Source organism: Falco punctatus (genome assembly GCF_963210335.1).
Source record: "Falco punctatus genome assembly, chromosome: 6".
Lineage (NCBI taxonomy): Eukaryota > Metazoa > Chordata > Aves > Falconiformes > Falconidae > Falco > Falco punctatus.
This window is the reverse complement of record NC_137585.1, coordinates 15,408,080-15,428,843: the sequence shown is the minus strand read 5'-3', so window position 1 is coordinate 15,428,843 and position 20,764 is coordinate 15,408,080. Positions and strand designations below refer to the sequence as shown.

Genomic DNA, 20,764 nt, shown 5'->3' with positions numbered 1-20,764 from the left:
GACAATTAATGTTTACAAGCCAACAAGTAATGAGAAAAGCCAAAGCAGTCACATATGTGACAGCAATATGTAGACTTCTGAACTGAAGATCTCTGACTGCTAAATGCATGCAATACAAGACAAATAAATGCACTTGAGACCTGTGGGGATATCAGCTCAATGAACTTGAAACAAGCTGTTAGTATAGCACTGTCTCAGTTGCAACTGCATAATACAGCCAGTTCAGAAGAATATCCATGTGAAAGGCTAACAAAGTACTTGCAATTAAATCATACATTTAAAAATCCAGGCAGTCATATTGGTGTGACTACCCAAAGACATTTTCAAACTTTCTGTGGGAACAGTGTGATCAAAATGTTTTTTGAAAGCCAATATCATGATTGATGATGATGATGAAAAATAGAATGGTTTGGGTTAGAGGGACCTTAAGATCATCTATTTCCACCCCACCTCCCCCACCATGGGCAGGGACACCTTTCACTAGATCAGGCTGCTCAAAGTTCCATCCAACCTGGCCTTGAACACTTCCAGGGATGGGGCATCCACAGCTTCTCTGGGCAACCTGTACCAGTGCCTCACCACCCTCACAGTAAAGAACTTCTTTCTAATATCCAATCTAAATCTACCCTCTTTCAGCTTAAAGCCATTATCCCTTGTCCTATGACTGCAGGCCCTTGTACAAAGTCCCTCTCCAGCCTTCTTGAAGGCCCTCCTTAGGCAATACAACTACTAAAAAGTATTACTACTTATTATTATTAAAAGCTTTACCAATATTACTATTAAAAAGGCAGATCTCCCACAGATGTCCATATACAAAGTTTCAGAGCAAATCACAGCTTGAAATTGCTGCCAATTAAGCTGAGGCAAGTGCTTGGGTTCTGCTGTTCATCTTACAGGTGGAGGAGAGCAGGAGCCAACTGAATTCAGCCTAACGCAGCATATGAGCATGTCCATGGGTCTCTGAAACCACTCACATAGATCAAACACCAGTACCACCAGGGACGTTAGTGAAAACTTCCATCTTGGTCTCATAACAAGGCAAAAGCATCCCAGTTATCCATCTTTTCTCCAGTCAGGCTTCTCATTGTACTAATAAGGTACTAGCTACCAGGAAAGCAGCATTTCCAAAAAGATGACAGAAAAACAGGATAGGGAGCCAGCCGAGACATACATGGTACATGAAAACACAAACCCCTTGAACATCAGGGCCTCCTACAGCACATCTGGCTACACAGGGAGGTCTTCAAGCATGCAAAGAAGTTTCTAGCAAAGCATGAGCAGAGGTAGAGGGAAATGTGTGTGCATATCTGTGTATTTAAGAGAGAGAATGCAATGTAAGAAATCTAAAAGTAATTTGATTTTATTGCAAGCAGTTACATAATGGGCACCACAGCAAAAGCATTTCCCCTATAATGGATCTATCACCCTGTCAACGCTACACTGCGGCACCTAATTAGCCTGATACTTTTTTATCCACCTTGCATTATATTTCAATTTGCCTCTTTAGTTGGGGCATGAAAAAACATTCTGGAAAGGTTGGTTGTACCCTAAGAAAAAAAAATAATCACGAGCCTTAAGTATTTTATATTATACCACATAAACATATGTCATCCATTTTTACTGCTAAAAGCCAGACTAAAGCTTCTTTGCTTTTAATAAAATTTATTATTGAAAATAAAAACTCGTTGTATATTCTGTATAATTCATATTGTTCTGTCATGCAAACACATTGTTCAGATTGGTCATTCACATGAAGATAAACATGTTTATTCTCCCATTGGTTCAGTGCTATGAGAAAATTAATGCACTGTAAAGCTACCCATAATATAACTCAAAATATGAATACTTCAATCCTTCAGAACTTTCCTACTGGAAAAAAAGTAATCAGATAATTGAAGAAAGCTGTTTTTCATCAGGAAAATCAGCAGTTTTACAAGACAAAATAACTACTGTGCAAACATCAATATTTTCTCCACCGTTACAAACCTGATGCAGTTTGAAAGCGTGCATACAGATAGTTTCCATATATTTAAGCACAGCCTGCAGACAGCACCTAACAGCCTCAGATGGCACTCTATTTTTCATCTACACACAGGCTAAAAATCTGTCCAGTTCCTTCAGCACTCCATGACCAACTGACAGCTTAGGTCTCAAGTGTGATAATTCAGTGTAACAAAAACACATAATAACCACCACAGCGTCAACGTGTCATCGTAAGCACACCCTCTCTCCCCTATACAAGTATAGTTCTTTCACAGTATTGCAACACATATCAATGCAATGTCTTTGTTCAGAGTTTGCAGAGTGACAGCCAGATGGAAAAAAAAATCCCAGGTCCTAATTCTTTTAATGGCCTTGGACCCTTCTGATGTCTCACTCTTTTAGGAATAACCTTTTTAAAGATAAAAATTATTCTGTCATTAACTAAAAGCAGCATGACTTCTATTCAAACACTAGGAAGTTTTAGTTCGGGAGAACACGTGATATGAAAGTGATTCCCCCCTTATTTGAAAGATTTCTGTAGCATTTTCAGGCAATATATGTTCAGGCATTCATCTTATGTGACAAGAAATATTCTTGGATATTAATAGTCTTTTTCTTCTGAAGTTTTTCTGAAGGTTTTTAAAATCTGACAGGTATATTCATACTGCTTCAACAAAAACAGTCGCTATTTGCACGTATCGGCTTGACTATCACCCTTCAGATTTTGCAGTCATTTTGCTAGTCCTTTAGGTCACCAAGAAGGATTCTGTATTAGAGGAAGTTGGAATACTTCATGTAAGCAACACGTGGGAACAGAAGCAGATGCCAGATTTTGAAAAATTGTTGGTTTTAATTCAATTGCCTCTACATGTTTATTGTTGCATGTACTTCACAATGCAATGGAAACAGCATTTCAGGCTTTCCTGCTTGAATGTTTGTCCTTAGTTATTTGTGCTAAAATGATGTGATATAAGTGACAGGATATATGTGAGATATATTATGAGATATGATATATGGCATATATGATACAGGATATATACAATATATGTGAGATATACAATATGTTGCATTATATGCCATATATAATACATATTAGATATGATGCATATATGAGATGATACGTGGCATATATGATATATACATCTAATATATAATACATATTATATATGCCAAATATATGATATATGTATCATACATGCCATACATGAGATAAGCTATACATGAGACGTGTGTATATACCTGATATATGTAAAATAATTACAATGTGATATACATATGACATCATATATCATATATAGATCATATACAGCCTATATGATGAGAGATAAAAGTAGATGATATGTGATATATATGTAGCACATGATACATATGATATATGGCATATATTATATATATACAATACACAATTATATGAAAGAGATGATCTGGCATATATGATATATTTGGCAGATAAGAGACGTATACGGCATATATGACACATGATAAGAGATATATATGCAATATCCTGTATGGCATATATTGTATCTCATATATCAGAGAAATATCGTATATCTAAGATGGGATATATGGCATATAAGATAACAGAGATACATAATACGTAATATAATTATATATGCCATATATATGGCATACATGAGGCCTATGTATGTGATAGATGAGATACACAATATGATATGAGATATATGATATGTGATATGGAAGATATGAGATATGATATATGGCATATATGATATGGGATATATATGATATATGTGAAATATACAATATGTTGTATTATATGCCATATATAATACGTATTAGAGATGATACATATATATGATATATTAGATATATGTGAGATAGATATATGAGATGTGATAGAATATATAGGATATATGGCACATAAGAGATATGATGATACAAACAGGACCTTGGTTTTGACGGACCCTCATGGGATTAGTCACATTCCACCAGAGTAGCCTCTCCTTTTATCTAGACTTTTTGTGCAGTTGTGAACCTTCAGTGACCAGCAAAGCAACCATTTTCATTACTACAATGCATACTACATGTTCAGAGTAATAAAAACTTTAAATACTGGTGAGTTCATGAAGGTATTTTGACTTAATAGCTTGATCTTTTGGAATCTGTGTGAATCAAGCCAGAAATCACAGTACATTGTCTCAAGCTGTTAAATGTGACAAACCAGGTTTTCAAATCTATTGAAACATGTTTTAAAACCTCTTCCAAAACCCTTTTCAGTATCTTTCAGTGAAAATCACCTATTAACTATGCTGAAATATAGTGCACTACATAAATGGAAACAAGAAACTAATATAAGATAGGATAATAATAAAAATGAAGAGTGAGAGGTTGGACCAAGATGTGAGAAAGCCTCTTAGCAACAAGGTACCAGAATGAAAAGGATGCTGCACATATGCAGCAAGTTTATGCAAAACACAGGCTAGAGTCCAACTGAACAACTATCTATATTCTGGTAATAAAAGCACACTGCTTTCAGATGTTTAGGAAAATGTACTTAGTTAGCACTTACTCACTACTGATAACTGTACTACGAAGTATAGGGAATGTTTTAAAAAGAGTTTCTTGCCCTAAATACACTTTGAAACTAAAACAGTTGTGTAGAATGAAAATTCAAAGCCTGTTCCAACTCTTTCAAAAAAAACCAATGCAGCTAAGGAAGGACTTAAGTGAAAACAACAGGAAAAGTAGTATTTTTTATTTCCACAGTAATCATCGTATAATGCTTCATCACGGAACAATGTTTTAAGTCACTTTACAAACTACCTGAAAAGAACAAATCTTTTGGCACTTGAAACACTATCAGTTTTGTTACACAGCATCTCAGATCCAAATGGTTCTTCTAATGTCTGCTTCATTTTAGCCCTCATCTATTTAATTGGTACCATGCAACAGGCACATTTGTGTGATTTTCACCAACTCATATCCCTTCTCCTCAGTCTCCCATCTCCAAAGAATTTAAAGGTTAAAAACCATGACCAATGAGAACAAGCAACAGAACTTAAAATACTCAAAATCAATTAAAAATATATTAATTTACTTAAAAATTAACTACCTAAAAGATGCTGCACATACCTCTGAAGTGCTTTATTTGAAGCATCAGCCTTGCTATTGTCAGGCAGTAGTGAATACGCAGGGCTTGAGTTTTCTACAGCTCTGTTGTCTCAGCTTGCTTTGCTTGTCCAAGATCAACCTCATCAAAAGGATGGACTGAGTATTCATCCAATAATAAATATTAAGAAGAGAGGGATATTGGAAACAAGTCTTCTGGGTAAGCTTACATTACCTAAAGTAGGGACTGCCTACTGGCCCATGATGATGGATTTACTAGCTGTGATCACTGCACTTGCTTCCCATCTCCAGACACAACCTTTTAAAGGGCCCAGCTCTTACAGAAGAGACTGCTGTGCCCCATGCTTCATTTCTAAAATCAAGTACAGAATGGTATTCAGGGAATAAAACCAAAACAAACCACACTAAAATTACAGTAGGGCATGAAATCTGTGGTCTATTCAATGCATCTAGTAGAAGAGGGGTTAAGTTAAGGGTCCCTAAGCAGAAATTCCCCTGGAAGATATTTAGACATTCCTGGGATACATCTCACCTATTTTACTTTTTTTTCAGCATACAGATCTATATCTAAACTCAGTTCAATAGAGAAAGAAGCAGCTTCCACATGCAAATCAGTATGAACTTCTCCATTTGGAAGATAAGGAATGTGCTGTTGACTTCACTGAATTATGACAGGTGGTGAGAACTCCATTGTGCATGAATACATCCAATTAATGAATCACACTCTACCTACTACCACTCGGGACCAGCTAAGTGTGAGACGGTTTTAAGAAGCCTTATTTCTGATAGCGGCCGATAGCCTTTTAGCCAAATCCAGCAGCAAGGGCCAACCACGGAATTTCCTTAGAGGTAAATGAGGAATACTTCACTGACAAGAGAGCAGGCTGTAACAACAATATACACGGAAACAGAGAAAGACCGCTGGAAGATGTAGACTTGAACTTTCTTGAGGCAATGAGGATGTGCCAAGAGAAGCAAATCTACATATACAGTGGACAACCACTATGTAAACTGCAAAGAACCCAAACTATTAAGAGCAAAAGAACTCCTGTCACGTCAAGAAGGGGGGGGGGTCCTTAAACCCATTATATCTGATCAGCCTGTCAGTTTCCCAAGAAAGATGAGACTCTTGTGTGCTTGTCCACTACCTGCATTTTGACAGCCCCTTGTATCGGAGGGTGATTCAACTGACCTATGCAGGGCCCCCCTGCTGACAGCGTCACTGAGTCAAATTACTTATAACAACTACACATTTCCAGAGATTATATAAAACGAACTTCAGCTGAAGATTTTTGTTATACAAAATGCAAGTTTGTGACAGAATAAGATTCAAAGATTGCCGGTGATAATACACTAACTGCAAAACAAGCTTAAAACAATACACATAATAACAGCCAGCATGACTTAGTCATAGAATAAAGTTCTTACGCAGTAGGTGTCCCTGTTGGGGAGAAGACAGGTTCAGCCCATTGGCTGATCCCAGAAGGTACGATGGAGTCTTCCCTAACTTCTCCCCTCCTTTGCTTACTTTTTATACTTCATAGCACATTGCATATTCATCGTCATACACAGCATTGCTTAAGTTTCTTGTTTCTAATGCAAATTAGCATGCATCCTCAGATAGCACCACTGAAGCCTTTGACTAACTACACATGCTCTCCAAGCCAAGTTTTGCCCTCTTTCAGGAGGGCTATTTGAGTTGGTGGTTGCAATCTCCACCACCGCAATTACCTTTGTCCTAATTTCACCTTATCAGCTTAGCCAGAACTTTCTCATTTGGAGGCTTCTTTCTGCACAATTTAGGTAACAGTGTTCTTTGTCCTGTTCTTTGTTTCCCAAGGTTGATTCCCTTGATTAGAATTCCTTTCATTCATCTATTTTGATCACTTTAGAGGGTGGGTTAGCTCAACATAAACATTGTGCACAGAAATGTTTATCATATAGTTAAAAACTAAATCAGAGTTTTGAAATTTGGGAGTAGAGACAACAATTCCCCCCACCCCGGATTTCTTTCAGTCCAAGACCAGTTCATTTTCTTTACATTTAGGTGGAGCTTGAGTGACTCTAGTCAAACATATTTTTGTTACTGATCGGCACTGCACACCCAGTGAGTTGCAGTAGTACCTTGGAGGCAGGAAACTTTGGGATGGAGGTGTGCATTAGTATTACAATGAGATCATCTCATCCAAGGAAAGCAGTTTTGCCACAACTTGGTTCAACAGTGGACATCTATTCATCTTACCAGCTGTGTGGTACCATCAAGTTCCCATTCCTGCAGGGAGTACAACAGAGCCTGGCCATGGTGTCTCCACTCTGCTCCACCGTTCATTACTCCTAACAGCATGAGCTAAGATGGCAGGACATGTCGCTTAAGGAGCCATGGTAAAATAGATTTCATGTATGTCAACCACCCTGAAAGTGATAACTGTATTTTACCCTAAAAAGCTTTCTGTAATACTATACTTCTGTTGGGTCCCAATTTGCTCCAGTTCCCCCTGAAGCAATTTTCCCACAACTCCAATACAGAAAGTTGCCCACAGTTTGACGGTAACTGACAGCAAGATAACTTCTTGCCGTATGAAGAATGGATGCAGTGACTACAAGGGGATTATGTCACATCAGCAACAGCATATACGAACCAGAGCTTATATAACACAAATGAGAACCATGTCAATAACATAATTAATTCAAAGGCATTCTATTTAAGTTACATAAAGGGTTTTAGAAAAAGATAAGCAAGACTATCAGCCTGAAATCATACAGGTTGTTTATTACTTTTTTATTTGGCATACAAAAGTTTTCATGGTTGGCCAAATCACAGTATCAAAACTTTTTAAAAAACACTTTATGGAAAGAAGTTAATTTGAGATTCAAGAGTACTTTTTTTTCACGGGAGAATATAGAATAAAATGCTTAAGTAAATGAACTGAGAGAGGTACAATGTGCAGCAATGGAAGAAAAGGAATTATCCATCACTGAGTTAAACCATGTTGCTCACTAGACAGGCCATTCCTGTGTATATGGAACTGCTAATGCAGGGTCCAAGGACAATGTTAACAGGCTACAGGAAGGGACAGAACAGAGGTCAAAAAATTCAAGCACTCTGCAGTCTGTGCTTTAGGACACTGATTACAAGGGGAGCCTTTTGTCCTATGGCTGTTGGAATAGCACATAAAAGCAAAGAATGCACTTGCAGTATAAAAGTAGGCAGAATTTATGACACTGGCTGAGAAATACCTATCAAATATATAAAAAGAGAATGAAGGAAGAAATCTGGACAGACAAATGATTCCAAGTATTTCCTATACCTTAGGTAGCCCAAGGTTATGCCTAAAAGTGTTACAAAAACAGGATGCTTTTAGGGTACCCCTTAAGGGAATGTATTCTGTAGATTACTTTCCCAGCAAAGAAGGAAATTAAAGGAAAATCATAGATATTTTGGTGATACAAAAGGTTAATTCTGACAACATTGATGTCTTAATCTAAAAGAAACAGCAAAAGAGCATGACTAGAAAGTCTGCACAGCTCTGGAAAGAACTAGAATTCACGGAGTAAATCAAAGCAAGAAGGTAAAGAGACTAAAATAAAAATAAAAACACTATATTTTGAAATGGAGGCACTTCAAACTGTTCAGGTGACCACGAGGATTCCACAACAAAGGGCTATTGCAAAAATAACTCAATTTTCTTCAATATCTGAGCTGAGCTGCTAGTGTTTGCTACTGATGATGTTCAATGGTTGTTCTGTCTCGAGACAAACTCATGTGAAGACTAGCTAGATAGTAGTCCCCTTAAGTATTTTGTCTAGGCATACTCTGTGACTCCACAATTAACCAAATTCTTTTGCAACACCAATAACTGAAATTTGATTTCCCAAAGTGGTAACGATTACCCATACCCTAGCCAAGGTAAAAACATAAGGAGTGAAAAACCCTAAGCATCTGGTGACTCACTGAAGACTCTGCTAGTTTTCACATGGGAAAACTTACAATTTATATGGGAAGGAAGATTTGACAGCCTTAAAGATTTTTCTTCTTTGTATTCTATGAGGAGACACATCTTAAGACTGCCTTACACAAGAAGCCCGAGTACTGCATCCCTGAGGACACATATTCTGGTTTTAAAGCAGTTTGAATAAGCATGGGGAATTCAGATCACTTTGAAAGTCCCTTCTTTTAGCACCACAGAGTCTAATTCCTACTGCTGACCAAAATACTCCATAGTGAGCAAAAACCAAGTATCATTTCTTTCTCAGAAACTTTAAATCTGTACAAGAAACACAGCATAAAGTCATAGCAGAAAACTGCTTCACTGTTGCAAGTTGAGAAAAAGCAAAAATCTACAGAACCATTATAACCACAATGCATTCACATTCCATGAATGTTTCTGCTGTCAACTGATTAAATACCTGACCTGCTCATTAATTATATGCTCATAAATACATGACCTGATCATCCTGCTGTCAAGATGCTGTGTTTCTAAGTTAAAGGTTGGTCCTCACCAGAAATCTTTTTTCTCTTTTTTTGTGATTCTAGGTCTCTTTTCCTCTCCTTCTTGTCAACTTACCTCCTGGAACCATGTGTTCTGCTCCTCCCATTGCTGCTCTTGATCCTGAACACTAGTAAGGCAGACCTTCCACATTCCTGCTGTCACTACTCCTCCGTAACCTCATCTGGCTCTCAGGTTTTCCCTATTGAGTCCTTCAAAGACTCTGGCAGAAGGCAAAGAAACACACAGGCTTAATAGAGGAATTTATTGACTTATTTAGAGAACTTAAGAGTTCCAATTCTACAAAACTATGATAAGCCCTGAGGTACACACTCCCTTACACTGAGCTGACTCCCTCCTCAAAGCATCCACAGCTTAGCAGAACACTTCCTTGCCTTCACCCAAAACCCATTCCAGTAGAATCCATAACTCACAATACTGAGTAACTGGGGAATAAAATGGCAAAGGAAATTCACGCTGGTAAATGCAAAGCAATGCAGGGAGGAAACCCCCTCCCCTCACAGCTTTGCACAATGGTGAGCTCCAATACGGCATGAGCTACTGCATCTTAGACAGATATGAAAGCTATAATAAAAACAGAAAAGTACGCGTGCCAGTTCTATGCAGATGGTGATTTAGCACTCAGTAGCAGTCAGAGAGCAGCTAGAATTTCACAAGCTGCTGAGGAAAAAAGGGAACAAAAGAAAAGTACATTATATCACTGTACTAGTTTACAGTTTATCTACATCTCTAGAGCTGGAAAGGGAACAGGAGGGAATGAGAAGGATAGTAAGAGGTATAGAGTGTTTTCTGTATGCAACCATTTGAACAGACTAGGAAGATTCAGCAGGGAAGGAATCTCATAAAAGTCTATAAAAATCTACAAGTGGCATTGATAAACTGAATAGGCAACAATCATGCATCACTTCTCATAATACAAGAATTACAGAGTTATCAGATCGCACTTCTAAAATGAACAAAAGGAGGTGGGGTTCTTTGTCCACACAGCATGCAGTTTAACTGGATTGTTATTTTTTTTTTACGTAAAAGCTTACTTATATTTTAAGAACAATTAAGCAAATTTTATGGATAAAAACATCCACCAACAGCTATTAAACATAAAACTATGATCTCTAATGCAGAAAGTACCCGTGATGCAGATGGCCAAGAGCTGAAAGGCTATATGTGGGGAAATACATTTGTCCTATACTTACAGGCTAGGGTATCAAGCCCAGTATCAGAGACACAACAGCAAGCCAGATGGATGCTTAACCTGATCCAAAACAACCACTCTTACATGCTTTTTCTGCGTCATCTGCTCAATCCAAAAGAGCCACACCAAAGCCCAGTCTCCCTGTCCTGTTCCCCAGCACTGCAGTATGCCTATACAAAACCAAACAAAGCATTATTCTACAAGACTTCAGTCACCTTTTGATGGCTGCAAAGATCACAGTTTTGTGAAACCTCTTGGCACTAGAAGACATTCTCCAGGCTGCCTGAAAGTCTGCTTCTGAGCAAACACAAACTACCATAGCCTCAAGTTCTACAGGGAAAAAAAAACCAAACAAACAACTTTACAATTTGATACTTAAAACCCACCCTTCACTGTGTCTTTACTGAAGAGCTGACGCAGATTTGGATTCTAAAGTCACAGAATACAATCAAGTCACAACACATGGTCAGAGCATGCAAGACAACTCTTCAAACAGACTTTTGCACCTTGAAACCAGATTCCTGTTACAGGACAAAGCCACCATACTGATGTGCAGTTACTATTGTGTATAGACAACTACTGTCTAGAGACTAAACTTAAAATTGCTCTGGACCCAGCACGGGGTACACAGCAGGCAAAAGTTTCAGCAGACTCTTGTGAAGCAGTCAGCCTGCACACTGCTTAGTTTTTGGCTTCTATAGAATAAAGTCTTCAGAAAAAACAGACTTATGCAGTCCTCAAGTTGTTTCGAGGAAAGCAGCTGATCCCTTTTGCTTTCATAATGAGAACCTTCCCAAGGTTGGGATTTTTTTTGGTAGGAATCTAATATTTTATAGATATTTATGCCTTGTGTCCTGCTTATCACCGGTGTTTTGAGAGTTATACTTTCTAATGTATTGTGCTTTATATGGTTAAAAATGATTGAGGGTTTGTATCCTGGTGAACCTCAGTTTGGACCAAAACCTGATACAGCACACCACTAAGAAAACAGACCATGCAGAAGACATTTTTTAAGTGGTACTTTACTACTTCTGTCTTAAAGCAGCACGTTCTTCAGATGTTATTTCATCTTTCTAGTGTGGGAGATGTGCTGCTAACTACTCATATCATTACATTTTAAGAGATTCTTCACCCTTGTCATAGCACGAACTTCAGTATCGCTTAAGTGCTTGCTTATATATTTTAAATCATTGACATTTCTGCTTAGTCTTGCTGGAAAGTCTGGACCTCTTTCATGTGGGAAGGCAGGCCAGAGAATTTGCCATCCTGATGAATTTCAGCCGCATCCATAATCACTTGGTGCTTCAAAATTCAGGCTCTGTATTTGTCATATCATTACATTTGGTTTTGTTACATCATTACATTTGTTAGCAGTAGCAAGCCATATAACACACAGCTACCTTTATTGGATCTGCTTTGCTACTAATAGCCAGGCAATTTAATTTAGGTAACATCCTTCCTCCCCCTCAAAATGAACACCACCACCATACTGATGGATTGCATTTAGCATGGATATAGAAACGACATGTGAGATGATTCCACCATAAGATCCAACAGGTACCTATCAAAATATGAAATTTAAAAATATTTTAAGAGCACTTCTTGAAACTGGGCTAGAAAAAGTTTGGGATTCTTTGATAACCATAGCCACTATGGAATTAAAAACTGAAGATACCAAGTTTCTTGAGGACCATATGTCTTAGCTTTGTTTTCAAGAAAAAGGACAGATAATTTACCCTCTTAAAACAAGCTCTGGGCTTTTTTTTAGTGGTTTCCTGAACTCTTCAAACTGTGAGTCTCTGGCTTTTCAATCACAGAAAATGCTTTCATGCAAGAAGACAGGACAACTCTGCAAACAAACTGTTTGTATCATGTGCTCATCATCTCAATTCCCAGCAAACCCCATGTTATTGTGGGGGGGCACTCTGTGCCAGATATAAATTCTCTAATAAGGCTATGCAACTGACTAGTACTTTTTTGTTGCTGTTTTGGCAGATGAATTGGAAAAAATTAGAAACGACATTCATATTTAAATGGGATAAACATTTGTTTGGTTTTGATTCTTGAAACTAAAACACCAGAACATTTGCTTCACTAGACAGAAAGGAAAAGGAATGGAAAAAGCAAAGGAAATAGCTATTAGGCTCATGAAACAGGTAAAGCATTTTCCTGGTTCTGATCAGTATTGCATGAAACAAAACCACCGCTGCTGTTCCTAGTACCATTTCCTATGCACGATATGAAAAGGAAGAAGGCACAATAAATATTTTTTAGAGATAGAGCTGGCTCATTTTTGAAGTTTATAGGCAGCTGCTGGACACCTGCTTTGTAGGTGTAACCTACAGTCCAGCCCATAACACCAGTATACTGCAAAATACAGTCAGCCCTCACTTTGGTAATCAAAATAAGTGACGAGTTCCATTACTCTCCACTGTGTGCCTGCCTAAGCCTGCCTAAAGAGGAATACATGACTGACAAGGCAGACAGAACGGAAAAGGAAGAGCAAGGTCAGAAACTAAAGGAAGAGAAATCTCAGCTTTGATCATGATAAGCAACAGCATTACAGTTTCATTTACATTATTCTATATGAGACTTTTGTTTGTTGTAATGATTATGCAGAAGGTTGGAAAAACAATGCTTGCTTTTAAAGCTTAATTATCAAAACGGACAATATAAACACATCCTGCTTAAGAAAGGTGCTGACTTCCTTAAGAATATTGCTTCTCTTTTTATCTTTCCTTAAAAAGCACCTGGCACTAAGAATCTTGATTAGGACTTACCATGGGAGACACACAGCACAGGGTGCTTCTGAAAAGCATGCCTGTGTTGCTGGAGCTCTTGCTTGATCTTTTAAGGTTGAACTATAATTACCATTGATTTAAGACTATTGGATTACATTTCATACTTCAGAGAAGAAGAAAAGAGAAAAATAATCTCTTAAGTGTTTAAGACTGTGAAGCCTCATGAACATGTTTATTTCCTATTTCATTTCCATCATTGAAGCAAGCTTAGAGTGATGTTACTTACGCTCAACAGGTAAAGTAATAAATTTTGTTCTTTTTAGTTCACAATCTTTTGGACTCATGTTCATGCTACTGCAAATCTTCCACTGCAGTCCAAACTCAGAGGATTTTGGGAGAAGCTAGGTGGAGTTAGAAAATAATCATGAGGTTTACAAACTCTGGATCAAAATTTGCCATAACCATTAACCTCATTCCACCCCTCGTATTATCACTGAGACATTAGACCAATTACAAAAACATAAAATGAACACACATAAATTCATTTTAATGAGCTACACAATGCATGCCTATATGTGTGCATGTGGATACACATTTGTTTCTTTTATGTAGAATAGATTCTAGAAAAAAAATGGAAGTAAGCTTTGGACTATGGCCTTAGGGCTTAAATGACTAATGATGGATAGAGCTTTCCTTGCTATGAATATGTTACTATCAGAAAGAAGATAGAAACTGTCTAAAAAAGGCAATTAATGGATTGAACAGCTCTCTGCTGACACAAAAGTGTGGGAAGCTAATGATAAAGAGTAGAAAGGCAAAAGAAGTATTATTACTGCCAATTCCTCTCCTCATAAATTTCAAATTGTTGTATTTAGATTATTGGCCAGGAGTGCATCCCAATTCCTGCAGAGGCGACTCAGCAAGGGTTTGCTTTCACAATAGTATCGCTCAGACACATAGGGCTTGACCCTACTTCCATTCAAATAAGTAAGAATTCGTCCATGGACTTACAAAAGTAGGATACATGCCTACTTTTTTGTAACATGGAGTTATTCCATGTTACAGAAATATTTGATCCCCGTTTAGTAACTCTTCACCTGTGCTCTTCTACTCTGAAACAAAGAATTGTTTCTCTGTTGCAAGATGGGCTTGTAATTTACAGAGTTCTGTATGTGAGGCTCCTAAGAAGCAATTATCATCAGCAATGTATGATGTCAGCTGCTTTCTTATGTAAAATTATGTTTCTTGCGTAAAACCTCTAGAGGTTCAAGAGAGCTGCTTTTGAGTGATATCAGTTAAGAGATGAACGATGATGCTCACCCTGAGTGAAAAGAAAGGAAACAGAAATTGGAAGAAGAGTGACTGAGCCTGATTTTTGCAGCGAAGATGCTGACCATATAGTGATTTGAACACCCTGCTGCTCTTCCAGCAACAGAATAACTTGAAGACTGTCACAAATCACAGGTTAGAAGCAGAAAAGCACCAAGCCCACAGGACCCTTTCTGCTTGCCACCAGTCCTTGCTGGGCTATGGGACAGGACGTGAGTCAGTAACCACCACGCTGGCTAATGGCCCTGCGCTACAGCGATCCCTCTGCAGCCAGTTACACAGCTACCCAGTTACTTGACATCAGAATTCACAGATTTGCCCAAACATGGCCAAGAGAGGCTGCAACACAAAGTAATAATTAGCAATGCCCAACTTCTGTGTATAGAATCTCTATGCATCGTTGGCTTCAGTGATTGTTCATTTTCTGGCTAGAGTCCAGGTTTCTAAATCCCTGCCAATAGTATTTCTAAAAATGAAAATTCAGCAGTATCTTAATCAAGGAAATGCTGCCCTGTCACAACACTTTACAACAGGATCACAATGAATTACTCTCAAAATTCCACACAATCAGAAAAGATAGCAAGCATGGTTATACTGAACTTGCTTCATAAAAATGGTTTCAATATTGAGAACAGCCACTGACTGAATTCTCTCATGACTTTTCAATTCTAGCCAATCTGTCAGCAAGCAACTCTCCCTAGAAGCCAGATATGCAACCAGTGTTTTATTCAGGTCAGGGCTCCTGCACCACATAGCTATAAGGTGCATTTAACTGCTGGTGTAACTAACAACATGAAATTTAGAAGAATTAAAGTGTTTTGGTTTGGGGTTTTTTTCCCCACAAAATAGCAATGAAGATCATCTTGAGAAGATGCTGTTAGTTTCCATTTACACCTGCTCAGCATTTCCCTTGTTTTGCATAGCATTACGTTCTTCATGACTATGAAAATCTGGGCTGACACCGTCTGTCTATAGTCTACGTTGTCTTTTATAGCTTTCAGGTACTTTGTATTCAAGCTTTTTGTTTTGTGATATTGGTACCTTTAGAAATAGAAGTATTTTGTGTCTTTAGAATAGAAAGTTTGGTCTGTTATCTCAGCAGCTTTCTGTCCAAATGACATGCCACGGTTATACTGAAAAAACAAGACAGGAACAAAGAACCAACCTCAACTGCGCAAGTCAATGCCAGTGTTCCAGATTTTAAAACTTATTGAGTATTCGTAGTGTGCCATTCAAGATAAAGTGCCTGAAGCAGTCAAATTAGCTTGGAAATGTTTACCTCTGTAGAATTTTGCCTATGCTTTTGAATATTAAAATATGAATTATCTGGGAAATGACATTATGGGAAAGCATGCTGGCCACATGCTTTACAGACAAAGCTTTTTTCCTGTTGGTTTTTAAAATTATTTATTTTTTTAACAAGTGTAAGAACTGTTGGGCAGGGGAGTAGATGAAGAATTTCATAAACACTGATGCTGTTAGGACACTACAGGGGAAAAAAAATGCAGTCTCCCAAATGTTCACCACAAAACCAAACCAGCCCAAGATAAGGAGATAACCATGCCTCACTTGGTAATCAGAGAAAACGGTATTCTGACTACCATAAACAGAACACTGTGTGAAAAAGCAGCCCTGGATCTTTTATATTTGGGATTGCAAGATAAATGGCAAATGCATAATCTGTATGACTCAAGTGACTACCTTCCCACTTGCACTTTTAACAGCTTTATTTGGACACAACAATGGTTTTCTAGTGGCAAAATTAATAGAATACAGGGATTTTGGCAAGCAAGCAAGGAACTGCAGATATCTGTGAGCTACATTTTGGAACCCCCTACTTCCCATGGGCTCTAGGTCTTTCATTTTAACTCCTCTTAAAGAAAAAGCATGTAACTGAACAGGTTTCACTGCCGAGTGGAACATAGGAATGTCCGTAAGGGTAAGATGAGGGGCAGAGAGAAAAAATCATGCCTGAAGGAATGAGGGGGGCAGGAGATTTAGTTTGGAACTGATCTGACTAAAGTATTACAGCTCAAAGCAGCAGAACTGCAGTCCAAAGTTTTCCTTGGTAATGTCCAACAGTCTCCATATGAGTGTGGGAAAGGACCTTCTGCTTCTTCAGGTAAATTGAAATCCCACTGCCCTTTCTGCTTGACATAATAGCTGTTACACAAAGGATTTACTATGTCACACTTCACTGCTTCTAGAATTCCATTCCTGATATAATCTAAAGGGCCTGAATGGTGTCCATTAGAGTAAGTAGGATTATATCAGTAACATGATCAAGTCTTAATTGTTTCTCAGGGCCAAGGAGAGCTGGTAATCCTCCAGCCCCGCCAGGAATGCCCTGAGATTTGTTGTTTTTTGCAAGCATGTTACTGTTAAAAGCTCTGAAGCCTAGAACAATGCTTGATGTTTTGTGTAATGTTACTGTCTGGTTCTTTGTTAGGAAGTTTCTTTGTAGCTACTGAAGTATGTTTGGGAACACATCTTGTTCCTATGGAAATCAGTGAGAAGTCTGCCCTTGACTCCAAATAAAGCAGGAACAGAGCCCTTGTCTGCAACATCAGACATCCTGGCATAAAGTGACAAAATTGGGTGGGCCTGCTAAGCTTCACTGGCATGAAAAGGTCAGCCTACAAATCAAGAAACCCAAAAGGAGAAACACGCAGGCTGGGGCTGGGGCTGCTACACATGCAGAGGTGAGGTCCCTCCCTGCCTTATCCCCAGAGAACATCCTAAATGTGCCCCTTGACTCCAACCCTGCACAGCCAGCCGGGTGGACCTGTCAACTACTGTGCTCAGAGCATGCCTCCTGCAAGTGGAACAGCCTAGGCAAACCAGTCCTACCATAAAAGCAACGCTGTATTATGCTAGCTGAAGAGAAAAGGCAGTTCAGAAGAAGCATCTAACAGTTGAGATGCCACCCGACCTCGCATAAATACTCAGTGGTTCCTTTATGTAGACGTTATATATTGACAGAGGATATACTGAGCTGTAAGTGGTGACCATGCTGGTTTTCCTGCTGTGTATTGATTTCTTGGGGGTGGTGTGTTCCCTCTCTGCATTTTGGCAAGCAGTGTATGTGCATCTGGGGTACCAATCACAGCAGAAATCTATCATGTGTCCTACAAACAGCTAGCAGATAAATTTGCTTGCATTTTTCCAGTTATCAGAAAGGAGAAAAAAAAATATCATTTTTTCCTCCAGTGCTTTCAGTCTGAACTGTTCCAAAGGCTGCGCTATGCTGTTCTTAGATTTTTAAGGATTCTCCTGAGAACAGAGGCTTCTGAAGTCTACTGGATATTATCCAGATGCCAGAGCACAGATACGATATGGCAAAGACAAACTGTTTGCCACGTGTTTTTTGCTTCTATCTCTAGACTCTACTCAGCTTCTTTAAATCAGAATTACACCACTGATATTTCCCATCACCAGTGGATGAACTCTTTACAACCAAGGCAATGGCACAGCTATAATGAAGACTTCATACTGCAGAATCTATAGAGGCCAGCAAACAGCTCTTCGTTTTCTTGGCCTTTGAAACTAATCCTTTTGGCGTTTCTGAAGCAGTAAGGCAGGCTGGCCTGCTTGATCTCAGCTTTCATCTACTTTAACATCTGTGATTTCGCTTCTGCTCTTACTGGACCACTAACTATTACTATCCAATTCACCAGTATCTGGATAACTCTTTTGTAATGCTTGTCTTCACCGAGCACCATATTTCTTCCTGCACTTTTAAATCCTTATAAAAGCATTCATGCATTCTGTTCCTTCATGCAGAAGGCCACACCATGTTCAGTGGGACTCTGTGAGAAGGAAGATATACTATCCTCTTCAGACTTCCTAAAGTCTATATTGCAGTGATATACAAATTGATTATTGGCAAAGCTCTACAACTATTGAACACCGTTATTGCCTTGAGCAATAAAATATTTGGAAGTAACTTGAGATAATGTCTCTTTTCATCTCTTTGGCAAGTAGAAAACACACCCAGGTCCAAAACTTCCAAAGCGGCTAGAGAGTTTGTGCATGTGAACTTGCAGGTGTGCAACATTAGCCATTTTAGAGACCTAGGAGAGGTTTCCTTTCAAATACATTTTTTTGAAAAACAGATTTCTTTGGGTTGTTTCAAATTTGGGCCTTAAAAGTGTCATTCTGAAATCATTGTACACAGTTCATTAAAATACAGCAAGTTAATGAAAGGTCAGAAAGGAGCTTTTCTGCATCTTCATATTTAAGGAGCCTCATCTTGTAAGAAGAATAAGATGTGCAAAGCAGAAGTTTTACTTTACCTTTCACTGGTATGTGAAAATACATCCTTTGTTTTAATTTTGTCAGCTAAATTCTGATGAAAGACAGAAGTAAATTTACCATATGTAACAGAAAAGAGATCTCTATAAAAATCAGTTTTTCATCTGTAAACCTTTCGTAGGAAATAACCCTGCCTCAGTCTAAAAGTCTGGTTTATCAGAAAGCTTCAGTATCAATTAGCATAGTGATTTTGAAAAGTAACACCAAACCAAAAAAAAAAAAAAGCTGAACCAAGTACATCACATTTTGAAGTGTAAACATTTTATAGTAATTTATGAAGAACATAATTAAGCTCCCAACTGGAATAATACAGAAACAGCTGTCATACCTTCCTAACACCATTACTCATTCCTGTCCAATGAAGCTGTGTGTTTTATAAGCTCACAAAGTATACTTGGAAACTCATCTGCCTTTCTTAAAAACACTGGAAAAGGAAAAAAGGAGGAAAAAAAAATACTCAGGATTCCACTTTGGATATTTGGTGCTGGTTTCTGCCCTTGACGAGCCCCTTGCCACTAATACTCATATTTTAAATTCACGATTGCCTTGTTTTTACATTCAGAAAACCAGTACATTCCACATGACAGCAAACATAGGTGTTCAGGAAAAGCAGGAACGAGCCATTATTCACTCTCTAGTCATTGGAGGACAGGTCTCTGAACTTCTCCAAAAGCTGTTTTCTTCAAATGTATTTAGCAAAGTAATTTTATGGAACTAGCACTAGAAACAATGCATCCATTACATCTCCACACTGATCTGCAACAATTTTACTGCCTCTCAGTAACTAATGACCACACCAAGACCACAATGACTGATACTGGAAAAATGATGGCTAGCATTTCTAGTTACTGTACTGCTGTAACATTTTGCTGCCCCAACAGATATCTGTCCGAGCACAATACATGCATGTAATAAGTCTCTACACTGAAGATCCTCCACTCCAAATGAACAAGACTGAATGATAACTAGGGGAAGGATGACTAGAGAAAAGGTGAAATAGAAAGGTAAAGTGACTTGTCCAGAGTAGACAAGTTGCAGAGGAAAGAGCTCAACCACCCCCACTAAATACCGGTCCAGTATCTTAATTCACCAAACCAGTTGAGGGACTTCCAACACCAGAAAAACAAAGACTATTAAGTTTATTTCTACATGCCAGCAAAGTTTAAGCAATATGCAGCTTGAGCAATATATAACTTAAATATGAACAGTTAGAAGCATTTTTGTTTAAGAAACCAAGTGTACATTATATCCAAGTTATTTTGGTATAGTACTGAGTAAAATACATCAAAAACCAGTATCATCATTCATGCCTGTAGATCTATGTACTTTTTCTTCACTCCCTCAAAAAGAACACCACTACCAGTGGCATCTTATAAACTCAAATGTCTTCTTACAATCTTACAGTTATTTTTCAGAACAATAATCACTTAAAACAGGCTTCTTATGAATTACCTTTTTTGCTGCCCTGTTATCAGTCTTAAAAAATAAAATGATGCAATATTTTTTCCCCTCTCCTGGCAACAAGGGTCTGAGAATTGAACTGGAGTATCTGCTCTACCACTAGTAACAAGAGACTGAGCTTTGAAGAAGACATAAAGCACAGAGTA

At 38.2% G+C, this 20,764-nt stretch overlaps 1 protein-coding gene across 10 annotated transcripts in view; it reads right to left on the bottom strand.

The window, feature by feature from the left end:
• SHISAL1 (shisa like 1) overlaps positions 1 to 20,764 on the bottom strand; it is a 107,930-nt gene that overhangs the window by 62,687 nt on the left and 24,479 nt on the right. The window contains exon 2 of one of the 10 annotated variants that reach the window (XM_080390837.1): positions 9,639 to 9,783. The exons of the other annotated variants lie outside the window; for them this stretch is intronic. The gene's annotated coding sequence lies outside the window, so the exon portion shown is untranslated. The remainder of the gene's footprint in view (positions 1 to 9,638; positions 9,784 to 20,764) is intronic. 10 annotated transcript variants of the gene reach the window in all.